Below are 21464 nucleotides of genomic sequence, written 5' to 3' on the forward strand. Positions count from 1 at the left end.
ATTTTTAGTAGAGACGGGGTTTCACTGTGGTAGCCAGGATGGTCTCGATCTCCTGACCTCATGATCCGCCCGCCTCAGCCTCCCAAAGTGCTAGGATTACAGGCATGAACCACCGCGCCCGGCCATATTTTGTATAATGAAAATGGAAGAGGAGGAAGATACCTGTGATATTTTTCCTAGGAAAAGAAACCAGGGGGTAATATTGAACTGGTTTTGGATGTTACTGGCAGTCGATTCAGTGTTGTCATCTTTCCTCTGACCAGAAAAAAAAAAAGAGTTTCATAGCACATGCCAAAATGTTATAGTGCATGCGCACGCACACACAAACACACACACACACACACAAGCAAAAGCTGTGTTCAAATTCAAGGCTATGCCTTCACAAGAAAAAAGAAATAATGAGTTAAACCATCTGAATTTAGAAGACAGAGACACGTGATCATTTTTAAGTTATCTCTGAAGTCACATATACACCAGCTCCAGGATTCTAAGATCCAATTCTGCTGAGTAGAAAAAGCAATATAGTCAAATATAAGATGCCACAGACAAAAAGGGTTATGTATTTGGAATGAGCAACCATCCTTAACATTCATAAACTTCCCAACTGGGATCCATTTGTATGAAGAGACTCTTCTGGTCTGATAAGAGCCTGGCTTTGGGAAAAAGAACAAGATGACCCAAATTCTTTTGGGGGAGACATTTTCACACATGAATCATCCAAGAAAAATGGCAGCTACATCAGAAGATTGGCTGCCTGCCCCAGAAGCTGACCCTGGGGGGCTCAGGCTGCGGGGACCCACCTTCAGCATGGAATGTACTCAGGATAGCAAGGCTAAGTACCTCATCCATCTGACTTCTACAGTCGTGGACAACTCATGCATATTACCATTTTCTTCCCCAGACAGTGTAGCCTTTGGTTGAAAAATATAGCCTCTACTGGTCAGAACCAAGTCAATTTTGTTAGTATGGATATTTCCAAGCTGTGTCCTCCAAACAGCTTCATAAATACTAACTGACAGAAGCTGGGCGTGGTGGCTCATGCCTATAATCCCAGCATTTTGGGAGGCAGAGGCGGGCGAGTTGCTCAAGTCCAAGAGTTCAGGACCAGCCTGGGAAACATGGCAAAACTCCGTCTCTACAAAAATTAGGCAGGCATGGTGGTGTGTGCCTGGAATCCCAGCTACTCAGGAGGCTGAAGTGGGAAGATCGATTGAGGCCAGGAAATTGAGGCTGCAGTGAGCTGTGATCATGTCACTGCACTCCAGCCTGGGCGAAGAGTGAGATCCTGTCTCAAAACACACAAACATACATACACACACATACATACACACACACACACCCCTAATTCACTGGACCAACATACATGAAACAATGTAAAGATAATTTGTAATAATCTTAATATAAGTTTTCTAATATATATTACCCACAAAGGGATGGGAGAAGTTAGGTTTTATAGGTCTATTTCCATTAAATCTATGTCAGGGATGGAGAATTCCTGAGTCAGAAGACTTTAGAGATGAAAGAAAACTAAAATATTAGTTATACCAACACCCCCAGAGCATTCTCGATATAGCATTCCTGAAAACTGGTCATGCAGATGGCTTCAATTCCTCTAGAGAAAGGGAGATTACTTCTCCATGAAGGAATGAGTGACAGAGGTAGGCTACATGATCTTATATCAGATCTTTACACTTTTGGAAATGTGGTTTTCTCATCTATAAAAGATGGGAACTATTTTATAAGACCATGTGGAAGTGGAAATTGTAAAGCAGCAGTTTAGCAACTGATTATCAATGAGTGTTAGTTTCCTTCACCTTTTTGTTATTTATTAAAAAGTTCTTCCATAAACTGGGCAGAAACGTGTTTCTTTGTAACTTTTACCTGGTGGTCTCAGTCTAAACCCCTCAAGCAACATTTTTTCTGTCTTCTGTAAGGCATCACTTCCAACACTTGGAGATGGGCACAAGCATTTCTCTTATCTAGCCTACACCCACCCAATTGCCTCCATCATTCTTTAGAGCTAATGAAAAACTCAAGTCATAAATGTTATGGAGTACCAATAAAATTGGGAGAAACTGGGAGCATATTAAGGCAGAGTCCCTAACTTCAAGGAGTTATATAATGTAGTTTCGGTAAAATAGGGGCTCAATCAAAATACAGTCAAAAAATCATTATTCAGTAGGTGAAAGGGCAACTAAATTTGACTGGAAAACCAGAAAAGGCTTCATGGGAAATGATATTTGAGTTGGGTAATGAATAATTGGAAAGATTTTAAAAGACAGAAAGCTTATGCTGGGAAAACAGCATAAGCAAAACCATGGAGAAATGAAAATATATGGGATGTTTTAAGAAAGGTACAATGGACTGAACTGTGTTCCTCCAAAATTTATATTGGAGTTAGGGTTGAAACCCTAACCCCGATGTGACTGTATTTGGAGACAGGGCTTTTAGGAGATGACGTTTAATGAGGTAATCAGGGTGGGGCCTTAATCTGATAAGATTGGTGGCCTCATAAAAATATAAGAGACCTCTCTCTCTGTCAGTCTGTCTCTGTCTGCCATGTAAGGGCAGAGCAAGAAGCCAGTGGCCATCTGTAAGGCAGAAAGAGAGCCCTTACCAGAAACTGATTCCTGCTGGACCTTGATCTTGGACTTTCCAGCCTCCAGAACTGTAATACAATACATTTCTGTTGTTTAAGTCACACAGCATGTGGTACTTTGTTATGGCAGCCCTAGCAGACTAATACGAAGGGCAATTACAGAGGAGAATCAATGGGTAAAGACCAAGGAAGAGAGTCAGAGGTATATTGACCAATGGGGTAGAATAAGAAAATGTAAATGGTCAGGCTTAGGAGACAGAGAAACCAATGTTCAAATCTGTTTTGCTGCTTGATTAGCTACATGACCTGAGGTTGCTCAACCTCTCTGAGCTCAGATTTCTTCTTTGTTAATGGTAGAAGGAGATAATATATGTAAGGTACCATTCACAGGTACGATTCACAGGTACTATTCACAGAAGGATGGTAGGTTAAGTACCTTCCACCCAGCATGTGGAAGGTACTCTATAAATGTTAACAAATATTATTTTTATTAATATAAATATATGATAATTAATGATCATAAAACTAGTACTGAAACAAGACATAAGACTGATATAGGATGTTCAATGATCTGAATACACCTTAAAAATTCCTCTAGGGCTTGTTTTGGCAGCACATATACTAAAATCAGAACAGTAAAGAGAAGATTAGCATGGCCCCTGGGCAAAGATGACAGGCGAATTCATGAAGTGTTCCGTATTTTTAAAACAATGAATAAGACTTAGTATTGATAGCACAACAGGGGTATTATAGTCAATAATAATTTAACTGTATGTTTTTAAATAACTAAAACAGTATAACTGGATTATTTGTAACACAAAGGATAAATGCTTAAGGGAATAGATAACCAATTTTCCATGATATGATTATTATGCATTGCACACCTGTACCAAAATATCTCAAAAACTCCATAAATATATACACCTACTATGTATCTAAAAAATTTTTTTAAGTCCTCTTAGAATGGTGCATATTTTTTCTTCTTAGCATTTCTGGATGGCAATTGCATCTTCTAGAATGCCAAGAACAAAAATCTCATTGTGAATGAGAAAACAGTGCTTTCAGAAAAACAGCAGCAACTGTGAGAGAAAATATGCATGCAATATTGGCATTCATTTGGGCTAAAGAGAGGAGATGTGGGTCATGGCCAGATGTGTCCTTGATCTGCTTCCTATTTAGCAAACGCCCATGCATCCTGTAATACCCAACTCAAATGTCACCTCCACAAAGTCTTACCCAAACTTCCCCAAACCTATTATGTGCCCAATTCATTTGATCTGTTTCTTCCACTAGACTGTGAGCATCTTGAGGACAGATGCATATTACTTATTTATGCACCTACCACAGTAACTGGCACATAGCTCATCAAATGCTTGTTGAGTGAATTAATGTGACAAAATGGGAATGCTGACTTTAAAGTTCAGAGAAACAGGAAGATGCTGAAATCAGTGAAAAGAATTTTTTTAAAAATCTAAACTATATGCATTTGTAAGAGAAGAGAGGCAGTTCTCCACACTGGCAACAAGACAAGGTATAATCATGATAGAGGCTCTGTCTACATCGTTTTCCTGCCAACAGCCATATCAACATCTTAGATAAGAACTAAATTAAGGCCAGGCGCAGTGGCTCACACCTGTAATCCCAGCATTTTGGGAGGCCGAGGCAGGAAGATCATGAGGTTAGGAGATCAAGACCATCCTGGCCAACATGGTGAAACCCCATCTCTACTAAAAATACAAAAATTAGCTGGATGTGGTGGCAGGTGCCTGTAATCCCAGATACTCAGGAGGCTGAGGCAGGAGAATCACTTGAACCTGGGAGGCAGAGATTGCAGTGAGCTGAGATCAAGCCACTGCACTCCAGCCTGGCAACAGAGTGAGACTCTTTCAAAAAAAAAAAAAAAGAAAAAGAATGAAATTAATATCATACACAAAGTTGGGATGTTATGAGCATGAAAAATGATAGCATCAAATAATATGACAAATCTAACATGTTGAAATATAATAGGAATAGCTTCTAGTGAGTGCTAGGACACAAAACACCGATTATACAATGAGAGATGAGAATTAAACAATGAGTATGAGAAAAGGGAGATGCAAGTGAATGGTAAAAACTGCAAGAAACTCACAGGAGATTTAGTTAATTGCCACGGATTAAAAGTCAACAATAAGTTAATAAGTTGATGTTACGGAGCAGCAGATAATTTAGGTTGAGAAATAAAAGCATAAAATGAATTAGCAGAAAAAAAATGCAAAATGAAGTGGCAGCACAAAGTATTCTGTGCTCACTCCAGGAGCCCACCTTTTATGAGGGATGGATCTGGAAAACGAGCTAGGAAGGGGATAATGAAATGAATGGAAACTTTAGTCAGAGAAAGAAGAGATTCTGTGGGCAATAACATCATAATGAAAATGCACTATCAGAGCTCTGCATGATCTCCTGTAATTCTCAAATCAACCTCATGAGGTTTAGGTGTCCACATACCAGGTCCTCTACCTAAAAACAGACAAGGTCTGAAAGGCTATTTGTCATTTTATCCAAAGTTCAAAGCAACACTGGAACTAATGAGGACACATCTATGTAACAATAAGTTTCATAACAGATTGTTGGTATTAATATATTATGACACTGATTTTGATCCTTCTTGCTTCTTTTCAAAGTATTTACAATTTTATCTAGAGATATTGATATGGTTGGGGTCCCCACCCAAATGTCATCTGGAATTGTAATTCCCATAATCCCCATGTGTTGAGGGAGGGACCCAGTGGCAGGTGATTGGATCATGGGAGAGGTTCCCCATGCTGTTCTTCTGATAATGAAGGAGTTCTCATGAGATCTGATGGTTTTATAAGTGTTTGACAGTTTCCCGTTCACACACTCTCTCTCACATGCCGCCATGTAAGACATGCCTGCTTCCCCTTCAGCCATGATTGTAAATTTTCTGAGGCCTCCGCAGCCATGTGGAACCGTGAGTCAATTAAACCTCCTTTCTTTATAAATTACCCAGCCCAGGGCAGTTCTTTATAGCAGCATGAAAATGGACTAGTACAGATATATTTTGGCTTTCTTTATTAAGCATAAATTATGCTACAAGATAGTGCTTTGAATACAGCATACACAGTTTAGAAGCATAGAACTAAAGGAAAACTTGAGTCATAATCAAGTCTAAAATGACCACACATAACTGCTAAATAAAATAGCATTGATGCCCACTTGCTCCAGCATTTAGCTTTGTCTGTCTCAAAGTTAGAATGTGTAATAATAGTAATTTTTGAACCCCCATTTTATAGATGATAAAACTATAGCTCAAAGTGATCAAGTAATTTACCCAAAGCCATACAGCTACTGAGTATAAGATTAGAAACTCAGGCCAATCCTACTGCAAAGTCCAGAGAATAGCCCCCAGCCACTTTCTGAGCAGAAGAGGGAATAAAACACAGAAGAGTGAGAATGAAGACAAGTTGGCTCAACATAAGAAAGGCCTACCTAATTTTAGAGTTTCTCAAAAAGAAGAATAGGTTATTCTTGTGTAATGTCACTTAAGAAAGTGTTGAGCTAGAAGGAAACGCCACTTAAAAAAATTATTTCCATACCTTTTGGGGGAACAGGTGGTATTTGGTTACATGAGTAAGTGCTTTAGTGGTGATTTGGGATATTTTGGTGCACCCATCACCTAAGCAGTAAACATTGAACCCAATTAGTAGTCTTTTATCCCTCACCCACCTCCCACCCTTTCCCCCAAGTCTCCAGAGTCCATTGTATCATTCTTATGCTTTTGCATCCTCATAGCTTAGCTCCCACTTATGAGTGAGAACATACAAGGTTTAGTTTTCCATTCCTGTGTTACTTCACTTTGAATAACAGTCCCCATTTCCATCCAGGTTGCTTCAAATGTGATTAATTCATTCCTTTTTATGGCTGAGAAGTATTCTATCATATATATATATGTGTACATGTGTGTGTATATATATATATGTACATATGTGTGTGTATATGTGTGTGTATATATACATATATATATCTCTCACAATTTCTTTATCCACTCATTGATTGATGGGCATTTGGACTGATACCACATTTTTTGCAATAGCAAATTGTGCTGCTATAAACATGTGTGTGTAAGTATCCTTTTTGTATAATGACTTCTTTTCCTCTGGGTAATGGTATTGCCGGATCAAATGGTAGTTCTATTTTTAGTTTTTTAAGGAATCTCCATGCTGTTTTTTCCATAGTGGTTGTACTAGTTTATACTCCCACCAGTAGTACAGAAGCGAGGAACCACCACTTATCAGGCTTCTGGAAGACAGGAATCACGTATCAGCCAGGAGCTCACATTATACGACTTCTAGAGGTCATTCAACTTGGAGATTCCCTGAGTCTAGGTTGTGGAGAAAAGTTGTCTCTGGCACCAGACTAATCTGCTGCCCTTCCTAGGGGTGGAAATATTGCTCAATTTGATTCAGAGTGAAAAGGAAGTGATTACTTATAACACCTTAAAGAAAATATAAGTGACTGTTTTGATCATCTTGGAGAATGGAAGGCTTTTCTAAGCATGACACCAAAGTCAAAGATTGATAGATTCAATTTCATAAAAATAAAATTTTTCCATGTTAAAATAAACATGCAAACAAAATTAAAAGTTAAACTAGAAAAAATGCAGATTTCAAACAAAAGATAAGTATCTTAATAGTAGAATGAGAAAAAGAAATTAATATGTTAGAGATAAACTGGCTACTAAACATAAAAAATTCAACCTTAGTTATCATAGAAATAGAATTTAAAATAACAATGACATACCATTTTTTTGCTTTTAAAATTGACAACAACCAAGAAAATGACAATACTTAGTTTGAGTGAAGGTAAGTAGTAGAATAGGACATTCTTCTGCACTGTTGCTAGGGATGTAAATATGCAGAGAGATTTAAGAGAACACTGTGTAGTAGGTACCTCCATGAGGCCAGGTACTGTCCTGGGCCCTTTAAGGCATTTTTCATCACCCTACTATTTATAACACAAAGCTAGAATAATTCTAACTTTTCAACAATAGGTGATAATAGGTTCAGTAAATTACTGAATACCTCTACAATGGAACACATTTGTTTCGGTTTTTTTTTGTTTTTTGTTTTTTTGGTTTTTTTCTTGAGATAGAGTCTCACTCTGTCTCCCAGGCTGGAGTGCAGTGGTGCAATCTCGGCTCACTGCAACCTCCGTCTCCCAGGTTCCAGTGATTCTCCTGCCTCAGCCTCCCAAGTAGCTGGGATTACAGGTGCACGCCACCATGCCCTACTAATTTTTGTATTTTTAGTACAGACAGGGTTTCACCATGTTGGCCAGGTTGGTCTTGAAATCCTGACCTTAGGTGATCCATTTGCCTCAGTCTCTCAAAGTGCTGGGATTACAGGCATGAGCCACTGCGCCCAGCCCCCATTTGTATTAGTCCATTTTCACACTGCTATAAAGAATTACCTGAGACTGGATAATTTATAAAGAAAAGAGATTTAATTGACTCACAGTTCCACATGGCCAGGGAAACCTCAGGAAACTTAGAATCATGGCAGAAGGTGAAGGAGAAGCAAGCACTTTCTTTACAAGGTGACAGGAGAGAAAGAGAGAGAGGAACTGCCACACACTTTTAAACCAACATATCTCATGAGAACTCACTCACTATCACAAGAACAGCATGGGGAAAACCGCGCCCATGATCCAATCACCTCTTACCATGTCCCTCCCTTGACACGTGGGGATTACAATTTGGATTACAATTCAAGATAAGATTTGGGTGGGGACACAGAGCCAAACCATATCAACATTTAATATGGCCAATAAAAATGATGTTAAAAATATTTAATGACACAGAAAGATGTTTGCGAATTTGTTTCTAAGGGACAAATGTTGTTTACAAAAGAGAATGGCTCAATATGATTCCATTTCAGTAAATATATCTGTAAAAACATATGCATTAAAAAGACTAAAAGAGTATCTGTTAGCAGTAACATAATTTTGGCTTCATTTTACTTTCCAGATTTTCTACAATAAATAAATATGTTTAGATATTGCAAGAGCTAGTTTTTTGTTTTGTTTTGTTTTGTTTTCAAGGGAAGAAAATGATTTAAGGATAAGGGCAATAAATTGTACAGGTGACGCATCAGGCCCACCTTACCTTAAAAGAGCTGAACAGCTGGGAGCCATCTCTCTTCCTGCTATTAGTCTCCTGCCTCAACTGACCCTGGGAAAGAGGACCCAAGCTGTTTAGCTGGATTCTGAGGTGGTCTTTCAAGGTTTCCCCAGGTCTCCAAATTCCTCTCTCAGCAGGATGAGGGCTGCTGAGAGCTAAGAAGGCACTGTCTAGCTACTCTGGGTGGACTGGAGGGATGGGCTACAGTGAGCTCCTCTGACTCGATGCAAGATGCTAGCATCCTTCTGTTACTCAGCACCATTGCAAGGGCAGTATCTCAAGTTCTACCCAGGGTTTACCTGCGATCCAGCACAAAAGTCTGATTCTACTATCTTTAGCAGTATTTGATTCCTATTGGGAATCCTTAGCAAAAAAATGTCTGTCACCAGTAGAAAGGCTTTCCCTGAGCTCGTGTCTTCAATAGATGATCGCATTGTTAGAGTTTTCCATTACCTCAACATTTCTCCTAGCCCCAGCCCAAACATTCCTTCTTACATAAATAAATGTTATTATAAAGTAAAAACAAAAACAAAACCCCCACAAACAAAAAACAGCAATGTCAACATCAGCAGAAAGCATGGCCTCTAAATAGACACTTTACCAAGATTTCACCCCTTATGCTCACAGTTCTTTTAATACAGATGCTTGGTAAGCAGAGATAATTTCAGATCACCTACTGTTTCTTGATGTAAAAATAAAGAAACATATATTCAAGTCAATTTACATTTTATGAAGCACAACATTATCATATTAGGATCTGGGAATGACTTCGTGTGGACATTTTTACCCTTGTGTGACAACTGAGGACACAGAAGTCCAGAGAGGTTTAGTGAATGGCCTGGGGTTACCTTATTAGCGGACATGCCAGGGCTCTTACGGGGAAATGGGGCTGTAGCACTAAGTAAAAACAGTTAGCGTCGCAATGTTAAATTCATTTTTGTAGCCCTCAGAGACCTGACAGTACAGAAGAATAGCAAGACCAAGGCTCTTCATTGTGACTGTTTTGTTTATTTAGAGTTTTCTTATTTTTGTTTTATTTTGGCAAAAGTCACTTAACATAAAATTAACTGTTTTAAAGTGAACAATTTAGTGGCATTTAGTATACTGACAATGTTATACAACCACCATTTCTATCTAATTGGAAAACAGATCTGGCAGCCCAAAAGGAAAGTGTGTACCTATAAAGCAATTGCTCCCTTTTCCCACTCTAGCCAGCCCCTGGCAACCAATTCAACTCCTGCCTCTATGCATTTACCTCTTCTGAATATTTCACATGAATGAAATCATACATGTGACCTTTTAGGTCTGGCTTCTTTCACTCAGCATAGTGTTTTTGAGATTTATCCATGTTATGGCATGTATCAGAACTTCATTCCTTTTTATGGCCAAATAATATTCCATTGTATGTCTGTACCACTCTTTGTTTACCAGTCATCCCACTGATGGACATTTAGGCTGCTTCCATCTTTTGGCTATTGTGAGTAATACAGCTATGAATATGTGCGTACCTGCATTTGTTTGAATACCTGTTTTCAATTCTCTGGGGGTATATATGAGTTTTACAATTTTTATGTCTTCTATTTATTTTTTATCTGACTATAAGAGTATAGGATATTTATTAAAGAAAATATGAAAATCAAAGAAAAAAGACAAATAAGAAAAACCACCTAAGGGTAATCAAGAATATCCCCTTCCAGAAAGGATATCCTACCAGCAAAAAGCCTTCTAAGCCTGTTCCTTCTTTCCTCCCTATACACACAGATTATTATTTTAGAAATAAATAGTCACTGAGAACATGGACTTGGTAGCCAGGAAAGCCTGGATTTGAATTCTGGCTCTGCCATTTACTAGCTGCGTCACTTTACCTTGAACTTGTTTTCCTGCCTGTGAAATGGACATAATAGTATCTACCTTGCAGAGTTTTTATGGCACATTAAATGGTGCTCAAGAAGTGTCAGGTATAATAGTACTTCCCACACAGGGATTTGCTAACTCCACCAGAAAGTGAGGTTCATGAAACAGGAATTTTGTATTTTCACCTCTGTATCAGCACAGTGCCTGCCACATGACTGGTACTCAATAAATACCTGTTGAATGTATAAGTGAATGTAACTATTGAGGACACTGGGGTTGAAATTAGAGTCCTAGGAAGGATCTTTGGGAAGAATTCAGGTCTCTGAGTTCAGAAGACAAGTAAAGACCATGGATAGAAAAATTTGTAGGTCAGTTTTAATTCTATACAACCATAGTCCAACGGCCAGAGTTTGTCTGGTCTGACTTTGGGCCCACAGATAATGAAATCATGAGTTATTTGCAGCAATTAGGGCAGAGGCTAGGAGGCCTCTGAGGTATGCGGGGATTTGAACTTCCTAAGCTGCTAGATCAGCTAAGGCTTGGGGCATTTTTTTTTTTTTTAAGCAAATAAGCATTTGACAGAATAAACCCAGACAAAGAGATACTTAAGCATGAAGCCTTGACAGAAACTTCCCTGAAGTAATATAGCTTGGAACTAAAGAGATGATTAGTGAGCTTCTCATGACCCTACAGGAAATCTTGCTTGGTACAGGAACACAACATTTTCGAAGTTTGTCTAAAAGAAGTTTTCACACACTCCACTGCCTCATAATAATGTCTGCAACAGGTTGCAGAGCTCGCTGTCTGCTGAATTCTTTACTGCCTTTCTTCTTTTGTGGGTCTTTATCCCCAAATAATCTGTTTGTGGACCAACTTCTGCAAGCTCAGGAGGGCTAAAGTGGAGCTGTAAGCCCTCAAACCCTCAGTAAACAGGCCAGAGGGAATGAAGAGCTGACCTCTACCTCAGCCATTAGCTGGGCCTACCTAGGATGGATCTGATCCTATATTCCAGGATAAGTCTTATTTTTTCATTCATCTCCTTTGCAGTACCTATCACTGCTGGAATGAAATGATTTTCAGTATTTCTGTGTATGTGAGAATACTTGTCTAAAGTTTTTCTCTTCCACTAAATTGTAGAGTATCCAAAGGGAAGAATGTTTCTGCCTTTTTCATTTTTGTATCTTCAGCCAGTACAGGCCTCGCCCATGGTAGGCACTGAATAAACATTTGTTGAATAAATGAACCTAAGACATTTTATTACAAAGTTCAATTCAGCTTAAAGGCAATATAATATATTGATTAAGAACATGGGTTTGAATTCTGGGTTCACTGCTTTGTGATGTAGGGCAAGTTGCTTAAATTTCTCTTAGTTTCCTGATGTTACTTTAAAAAATTATCACAAACTTAGTGGCTTAAAGCATTAGCAATTTATTCTTTCACATTTCTGGAGGCTAGAAGTACAAAATTCAGCAGAGCCACACTCTTTCTGGTGGCCCTGGAGTGGAATTCATTCCTTGTCTCTTAGTTTCTGAGGGCCCTGGCATTCTTGAGCTTGTGGCTGCATCATGTGATCTCTGCTTTCATTTTCACATTGTTTTCTCCTCTGTGGGTCCATCTAAAAACTGCCTCTGTCTCCGTCTTATAAGGACACTTGTAGGCATTTAGGCTTCTGGGGATAATGCCGGATAATCTCACCTCAAGATCCTTAATTTAATTACATGTGCAAAACCCCTTTCTCAAATAAAGAAAAATTCACAGGTTCCAGAGTTTAGGACATGGACACATCTTTTGCAGGCAGGATGTCACTATTCAAAATACGACTTTTCTCTAAGGCTCAGTTTTTCATCCGTAAATCTGTCACAGTATCTCAGAATTATTATGAGGATTAAATGTGACAATCCATGTAAATCACTTAACATGGTTCTTGGCATATCATAAACCCTCAATAGATGGTAGCTATTAATAATTGGTATTATTTCATGAGAAAGGGAGGTGTTACTCCCGATGTCCATAAGGAACAAGCGATGGAGTTACGCCAACACATTCAGATATTTTAAAAATATATCAATATCACTATCAATCTACCCTTCTCTGTATTTATTTTATGAGTTCTGGGGCTTGCGCTTAGCCGTCTCACATATGTCATTACATTCTGTACTTACAACAACACTTGAAGGCTGGTATTCTCCCCATTTTACAGATGGGGGAAAAAAATCCAGATCTTAATATTCAAAAATCTGGAGTTAGCCACAGAGCTTAAATATAAACCAAGGACTTCTCACTCCAAGCCCAGGTCTTGTCTACATTACCTCAGAAAATTGAGGACAGAAATTGACAAAGTGCCAAGCACCTATACTTGTATTAATCACTTGTTAGAATATCATGAAGAGTCAAACTACAGGGCAGGTTAGCCTAGAAGAACTCTAAAGCAGTGATTCTCAAACTTTGTTGCACACTAGAATCACCTGGAGACCTTTTAAACCTCTCAAATCACAGGCTATACACCAGACCAATAAAATAAGAATGAGGGGAGGAGGAGAACAGACCCAGGCATTAGTAATTTTTAAAATTCCCCAGGTGATACCAATTACAGCTGAGGTTAAGAATTACTGCTCTATCACTGGTCCTCAAACTTTAGTGGGCATCAGAGTCACCTGGAAGATGGTAAAAATGGAGGGGAATAGGGTCTAGCCTGATTCAACAAACCCGGGTCTCTCCAAGTGATTCTAACACCCACCAAAGCTTGAGGACAGCTACTCTAAAGTAACTTTCGGCTCCCGTATTCTGATTTTCACCACTCATTCATTTCTCTCTTTATTCAAACAACTGCACTAGATGTTGGAGAGATAAGGATGCATAAAGAAGACACGACTTCTGATCTCAAGAAGTTCACAGCTTGACACACTGTTCTTTTCTCTCTCAAAGCCCTCTCCATACTGCTTTTCGTGGTCAACCTCTGTTTGAATGGGAGACACATGAGGGCCTTGCTTGAAATGACGAAGATCTTCAATAAAATTTCTTGCACGAGGAAAGAAGAAGAATGGGGAGAAGAAGAGGAAGAACATACATGCAAACGAGCATCACCTGGCATGGGGAGGAACAAGGTGTGATCATCAGTGGGAGAAGGTGGAGTCAGGGAAGGCTTCTTGGAAGTAGTGAAGTGTGAGCTGGGTCTTTAACAATGACAAAAGGTTGGGGGAGGGTGTTCTCATCAGAGCAAATAGTAAGGTTTGCACAGATGCTTGAAATAGGATGTTGTGTTTTAGAGCACAACAAGCAAAGGTGGAGAAGGAGAAGCAGGAAACTGAGGGAGGAGCCCCATGGTAAAGCACTTTGTATAATCTCCATTTCCCCTCCCTTTAGCCAAGCAGACCTTTTAAGTCCGAAAGTCCCAGCAAGTCTTTAGATAAGGTTAACCAAAGCTGTGGGCCCAGGGCTAGGAAAGACTTCCATGATCCCTGTGAGCAGGACCCCAGTCCATAGGTTTCTGGAAGTACCTTGAGGCCAAACTCTAAAGCCATTTTTGAAGTGGGTGCAACATGAGGAGATAGGCTTAAATCCAAACTAAAAGACACACAGGCAAGGAAAAAACAGCCTGGGAAAAAGCCAGACACTCTTTCTCTGTGACTGCCTTATTATTTATGAGTCCAGAAATGTGCCTCGTCTTAGCCAGTAATTACTGAAAATAGTACCAAGGGAGTAAGGAATCTGAGACTCAAGATATAAGGTAGATAAGCTCTCTCCTCATTCTAAATGGTAAAAACAGGAGCACAAACACTTCCAAGCTTGCTCGGTTGCTCACCTGCCTGGGCTGGGGCAGCGGTTGCTGGGAGGATGGAGGTGGGGTTCTATGCTGCTCACACAGCCATCTGCAGAGCACCCACAGGGCCTCGTTCCTCTAGGCTGAATGCCCCCCTAACAGCACAGATGGGGAGATGAGGAATGATGGGAGGGCTTGGGTGCCAAGAGCTGGAATAACCGGCTGGAAAGACCCCTACATGGTGAGGAAGACCCTTTCTGCTCCATTGATGGCTGGATGGCAGGGGGGCTGATGGCAAATCTCTCCCCTTTGAGCAGGTTTTGAAGAATCAAGATGGACCATAAAGGGTCATTTTCCCTCTATTTCCAGATAGAATTCCATATCCCTCATCTTGCCAATGCCTTCCCCTAAAGTGAATAGACTTGTCAAAGAGGATTAATACCGGTCTTAGAGAGAGAGAGCTGCTTGGTTAAAGGGAACTGATTTTCATGTTGCATGCTTCTATGCTGGGTGTAAGCAAAGGGAATAAGAGCTGGTTGCCAGCAAAGGGATACAGGAGATATACAGCAGGCAAGAAGCTCCCCGCATATATCCAAATCCCTGCTCTCCTATCAGGAAGGTGTTCCTGGCTGAGTGTGGTGGCTCATGCTTGTAATCCCAGCACTTTGGGGGGCCGAGGGGGCAGATTGCTTGAGCCTAAAAGTTCAAGACAAGCCTGGGAAACATGGTGAGACCCCGTCTCTAAATACAAAAATTAGCTGGACATGGTGCACCTGTGGTCCCAGCGACTTGGGAGGCTGAAGTGGGAGGATCGCTTGAGACTGAGAGATGGAGGCTGCAATGAGCCATGATCACATCACTGGACTCCAGCCTGGGTGACAGAATAAGATCTTGTCTCAAAAGAAAAAAAAAATAATAATCCCTATGTGTTTTTCAGCTTTTAACCCACAATATTTTTCTCCACAGATGAGAAATTACTCCAGATATTGCTTGTCTCTAACCATATTAGTGGTCAATTTGTAATCTAGTTATAATAATGATCAGACTATAATCAGTAATGATAATCCCTTACACATAAAATCTTTATATATATATATTTTATTATATTTTTAGTTCTAGGGTACATAAAGCATTATATACACACACACAAACAAAATCAGTGTTTAGAAACATTTCTTTTTATAAAAAGTAGTTCCTAGAATTTTAAAGCTGGAATGGATATGAGAGCATTTCCTTTTGCTGCAAGGAGGAAACAGGTTACATTTACCTAAGGTTCCAGCAGTTGTTTCCTGAGAGCAGCACTATCTAATAGAAATAAACTGTGAACCACAAATGTAAGTGAAAAGTGTAATTTTAAACTGTCTGCTAGCCACATTAAAAGGGATCAGGTACTATAAATTAATTTTGATGTATTTTACTAATTCAATATATGAAAATATCATTTCAACATGTAATCAATGTAAAAATTATTAGTAAGATATTTTCTTTTCTATATTAAGGCCTTGAGATCCAGTGTATTTTACACTGATGCTACCCCTCACTTTGGACTGTCCACATTTCACATTCTCAATAGACGCAGGTGGGTAGTGGCTACTATACTGGTTCACGCAGCATTGGAGTCTCAAAATGGGTAATGCAGCCAGAACAAGGATTGATGCCTCCCTTTCAACAGGTGAAAACCCCGAGGCCCAGAGCTTAAATAGGTCATTGACCTCGTGATGGAGCTGAGCTGGAACTAGAACCTAGATTCCTTGTTAAAGTGCTGTTTCCTCAAATCATGCTGCCCTCCCCTTGGGAAACAGAAGGGAGTTGGTGGGGAGGGGGCGGTCAAGAGAACTACCAGTAGTGAGCACCTATATATGTTAGAGACTGTGATGAGATTTATATTTTATTTAATTCATACACCAGCCCTTTCAAGTACATATCACTCCTCTATTTTCCATATGAGGTTAGAGAGGCTCTAAGTGTTTTAGTAGTTGATAATGGCAAGGTGACAACCTTTAAAGAAAATGGTGCTATCAATATTAGAAAGATGTTGCTTACGACCCCAACCAGCTACCAGTTTTGAAGATGGAACACAAGGATGGATAAGCTCTCAGACACCCCAGTCCTAGGAAGACTGTTCATCAGCTTGCCACGTGCCAAGAGCCAAGGCAAGATCCAGTCTACCCTTACAATACCACCTTCAACCCATAGCTCCAAATCTATACAATTAAAGCACAAGAAAATGACTCAGTCACCCCATTCTGACTAGCTAAGCATCAAGCTCTAAGCTATAGGCCAGTCAATACCATTTAAATAGACCATGTGCCAAGGACAAATCAAGTAACAGAGTGGGGACAAGAGGGAGCAACCACTCCTGAGCTAGAGAACCTGGTCATAGGCCTTGATGGTGAAGCTTCGAGGGAAGAGGCAGGCCAGGGGGCTGAGTCTAAGATGTATCTGTCTGTTGTGACCGAGCAAGCAGCTATCCTATCACAACATGGGCATGAATCCCACAGACATGCTAGTTGGCTAGGAAAACCACCTTAGGTAATTGATATGGTTTGAGTGTCTTAACCCAAATCTCATCTTGAATTGTGTCTCCCACAATTCCTATGTGACGTGGGAGGAACCTGGTGGGAGCTGATCGAATTATGGGGGCAGGTCTTTCTTGTGTTGTTCTCGTGATAGTGAATGAGTTTCATGAGATCTGATGGTTTTAAAAACAGGAGTTTCTCTGCACAAGCTCTCTCTCTGCCTGCCGCCATCCATGTAGGACTTGACTTGTTCCTCCTTGCCTTCTCCTATGATTGTGAGGCCTCCTCAGCCATGTGGGAATGTAAGTCCATTAAACCTCTTTTTCTTCCCAGTCTCGGGTATGTCTTTATCTGTAGCATGAAAATGGATTAATACAGTAACAGATACATATATCTCCATCCACAGGTGAGCAAAAGGAAGCTCAGAGTCATAGTAACTTTAGAGCCCATGTTTATAAGACCCACACTGCACACTTCCCTGCTAAAGCTCCAACCTGGTAAAGAAAGCCATTTGAAAAGGCAAACCAGGACTATATATATATATAGTCTGTCAGCACAGAGAACTATTTGCAGTTGGAAACAGGCCTCAGTATTTTTTTTTTTAAGTAGTAGGTTCCCTCCCTTTCTGCTGCCTATGGGAGCAATTTCCAGCCCCTTCTCCAAAAGAAACATTTGGCTTTCTATAGAGAACCTCTGAAACCTCTTGTGACTGAGTATGGTAGAAGGGGAAATAGGCCCTTATCACACCCACCCCAACACTCCTATGGGGAAGCTGAGGTTGAGCCCCTGTAGATCCATTTATTTTAGGCAGTATTTTGTTCTGAAGCAGTTGTTTCAGAAATTACCCCCTTGACCCATCAACAGTAGCTTTCAGCGGCTCTTCCAGGGTGGCCTTGTCTCTTTTAAATTTCATTTCCTGTTGGAAACGATAGACAGGTAACTGGTTAATGCCAGTGACTGGACTCATTTAACAGAACACTGGGACCTGAGTGTGGCTGGGGAGCTGCAGTGGGACTGACAGGTGGAACAGAGTAGCTGGGTGAAGAGGAAGGCATTAAAGCCCACCAAGAGATGGATTGTATTTTTACTGCTTCTCCATGTGAGGGAACTTTCCCCACAAGAGGAGGGGATATGAATGCACTCAGTTGTCACAATGGACATGGTCCTTGGACCTGGCCTTGAGGCCTTGGTGGGAATCCTGGCACTTCCCCTCCATCAAATCCTTTAGCCCAAATGAGCCTCTGTTGCCTATCTGTTCTATTGCAAAGGGTGGTGTGAATTCAAATGATGCATGCAACCTGCTTAGCAGGTGCCTCACGCCTGGTAGGCATTTACACACCATAACTGGGATTTGAACCCAAATAATTTAATGCCATGTTTCCTACTACATGTTACCTACTGCATGGTGTTAGGCAATAGATAAGGCAAACCCTGACTTTAAAGAGGCAGGCACAAAATAGATAATTTCAATACACCGAGGTAAGGATTCTGATCAAGATAGACATAGGCTAATACGGTACCCCATAATCTGGAGCACTGTTGATGTCATGGTCAAAGGGGTTGATGGAAGGATTTGTTAATCATCTGTCTCTTCCTCCAGGAGGTTCCAACAAGGAAGGAATACTGCCTGTGTTATTCAGAAGTATGTCCATTAGGGGCACTGTGGGGAAATGGGGAGGGAGGGAATGTTCAAGGTGTGCTTAAGTAAAAGAGGAGTTAGCCAAGTGAAGAACAAACCCAGTCAGAGGAAGCTGCATGAACAAAGGTATAGAGGCTGGAAAGAGAATGGTATGTTTAGGGAATCAGAGGCAGGTTATTGAAATAAATTGAATATTGAGTATGGGGACTGGAGGTAAGATAAGAAGAGTCAGTAGGGGTAAGACCACGGAGAATCTTGTGTTGCCAAGCTAAGAAGTATGTCACCTGTATGAATGAACACTAAAGTGTGGAAGGCCAGAAGGGGATGATTTATCAGAATCTAAGATGTCTACCCCAACCCTAAAATATGCCTGCCTTCCCAGACTGTTGAAGTACCCATGATATTTTAATATCAAGCCCAAAGTAATACCCATATTAACCCAAAACAGCTATCACTTCTTACTCTCCAATGAGTTTATCAGATTTGCTGGCCAGGTGAATTTTCACAACAGCCCTATGCAGTAGGTGCTTTTCTTACCTCATCTTACAAATGAGAAGACCAAAGCAGATAGGTTGAGAGGCTTGCTAAAAGTCACACAGGAAACACGTAGTGGAGTCATTATTCAAACCTAGTCAGTTACCCTGGCTCAAGTCCATTTTCTAAACCACCATATTATCTCAAATCTATCTCCCAGATCACTACTATCCTTGACGTGAGTGTATCACTTTAAGACCATTTGATAAACTTCTAATTTCCATAGCTCTATTCTTCAATTATATAATTTTGATTTAGTTATTTTGAAATATGCCTTTTGTGTCATATTATCTTGCATTTGCCCCATGGTTTCTACTTTCTCACCATGAAACGTTTTAAACATATATACTCTCTCAAATTGGTCCACTGTGTTTAGTTTCTAAGGCATGAACTTTTCCATGTGTTTTGTCTGCTAACCCTTACTAATGGTGGCTTTCTTCCCCTCTCTTGTAGGCATTATAATTTTTTAAAGTAAGCTCAACATCAGCAGGAGTTTGCCATTGTTGTTTTGTGGTTTTCATTTTTAAAATTTTGTCTTTGGTGGAAAACCTTCATGCATGAGGATGTTGAGACATTTTTAAGAGCTGGTTTTAGGTTTGCTGCTGTCAGTGTCTCCTAGTTTAATCAATTCCAGGCCAAGTTTTTATGTTACCTTCTTGGTTTTTGGCTTGCGCAATACCTGAGAAAAACCCCAACCCCACTCCCACATGCAGTACAGGCTGAGGTTTTGATTTCTCCTGGGTGATCCCAATGGCCCAAGGTGCTTCATAGATTTCTGTATCACATCCTCAGCAGAATTTTCCTTATTTCATACTTAGGCCAGTCATTCTTCATTCATATCCTAATGCAGGGAGTTTGTTTCCTGTGGCTCCAACTCTTATCCCCATGGGATACTAAAACTCCAGGCCCTAGGGAGTACACATAGTTTTCAAATTATCATGGACTCTTTTGCTTAATTCCTCCTCAAAGATCATTGTTCTAGTATTGAACATGTTCTTCATTTCTGGAACCTAGGGATTTCACCTCTTCGTGTACCAGCTTGGCAATGGATTATTTTCTTCATTGTATATTTCACTAGTATCTCTCTGTGACTGGAAGAAGTGTCTCTTGAAAGCTCAATCTACCAAATTGACCAGAAGGCTTTGATTATGCATTTAGCTATCAGTCTTTCCAAATAGTCTCTGAGTTCATGGAGGACAGGGGCCTTTGCCTGGTTTATCTTTATATCCTAATTTTCATAGAGTTCCTAGACCAGAGTAGGAATCGATAAGGTTTTGATCAACAAATGATCTTCCTCTCTCATTCAAAATGGAAATTAAAGAATATACACTAATTACCTTCTAGAGAAAGATGATGCCAAGCATCCTCGTACCTCCAGAAAGCCATCCATACTCTCTGGAAGTCTGTGTTGAACAAATAAAGGAGTCTGGGGCCTGCCTTTATCCTTCCCTTCAGCCAGCAGCTTCATACTATTGACACCACTACTTTCTTAATGGGCAACTACTACTAATTACAGTGCTGGTCTGGTAGAAATTCCAAGTCTGGCAGGCTGGGTTCTAGACTGCTGGCTCTGCTGCCTTTCTTAGCACACATTGATGCTTTTCTATTGCCATAACTGGAATCTGATCAATAACATGCACTGTGCAATGATATAATTTTTCTGTTGGCACCATAAGGAACTTGCAGAATAAGTTCACATAAAAGCACCCAGCACAGTGCCTGGCACAGAGCGGGTACTAAGTTAATGTTCAGGGTCTTTTATTTCTTCTTTTCCATTAAACATATTCTATAAATATTTGTGGAAAATCTGCTTTCTAGGCATTGTGGTTGATGCTGGAGGTGGAGAGGAGTAACATGGAGTGCCTGATTTAATATTTAATAGAAAAATAATGTCAGGTCAAATTTGGCAATAGAAAAAATATTCTAAATGTCCTTTGATTTAAGGTGAAAAGACATCTCACTTCATTCCACCATCCTAAAGTGCCTAGTGAAGTATAACCAGCAAAATAACTTCACCCATTGCTGTTTTATAAAATAAACTTATCTCTTCTCAGAGAGGAAATACAACTTACAGTGAATGTATTAGTGGATGTATTAGTTTGTTCTCATGCTGCTATAAAGAACTGCCCAAGACTGGGTAATTTATAAAGGAAAGAGGTTTAATTGACTCACAGTTCCACATGGCTGGGGAGGTCTCAGGAAACTTACAATCATGGCAGAAGGCACCTCTTCACAGGGCGGCAGGGGAGAGAATGAGTGCCCAGCGAAGGAGGAAGCCCCTTATAAAACCATCAGATCTCATGAGAACTAACTCATTATTATGAGAACAGGATGGGGAAAACCACCCTCATGATTCAATTATCTCCACCTGGTCCCTTTCACAA

At 40.2% G+C, this 21464-nt stretch overlaps 1 protein-coding gene and 1 non-coding gene across 4 annotated transcripts in view; one reads left to right on the plus strand and one right to left on the minus strand.

The window, feature by feature from the left end:
* The window catches only part of ROR1 (receptor tyrosine kinase like orphan receptor 1), a 406019-nt gene that overhangs the window by 150171 nt on the left and 234384 nt on the right, over positions 1-21464 (minus strand). The gene's annotated exons all lie outside the window — the stretch shown is intronic.
* On the plus strand, positions 3197-3303 carry LOC115932176 (U6 spliceosomal RNA). Its single transcript, XR_004068497.1, has one exon. It is a non-coding gene; the product is annotated as a U6 spliceosomal RNA (small nuclear RNA).

This window comes from Gorilla gorilla, chromosome 1 (genome assembly GCF_029281585.2).
Source record: "Gorilla gorilla gorilla isolate KB3781 chromosome 1, NHGRI_mGorGor1-v2.1_pri, whole genome shotgun sequence".
NCBI lineage: Eukaryota > Metazoa > Chordata > Mammalia > Primates > Hominidae > Gorilla > Gorilla gorilla.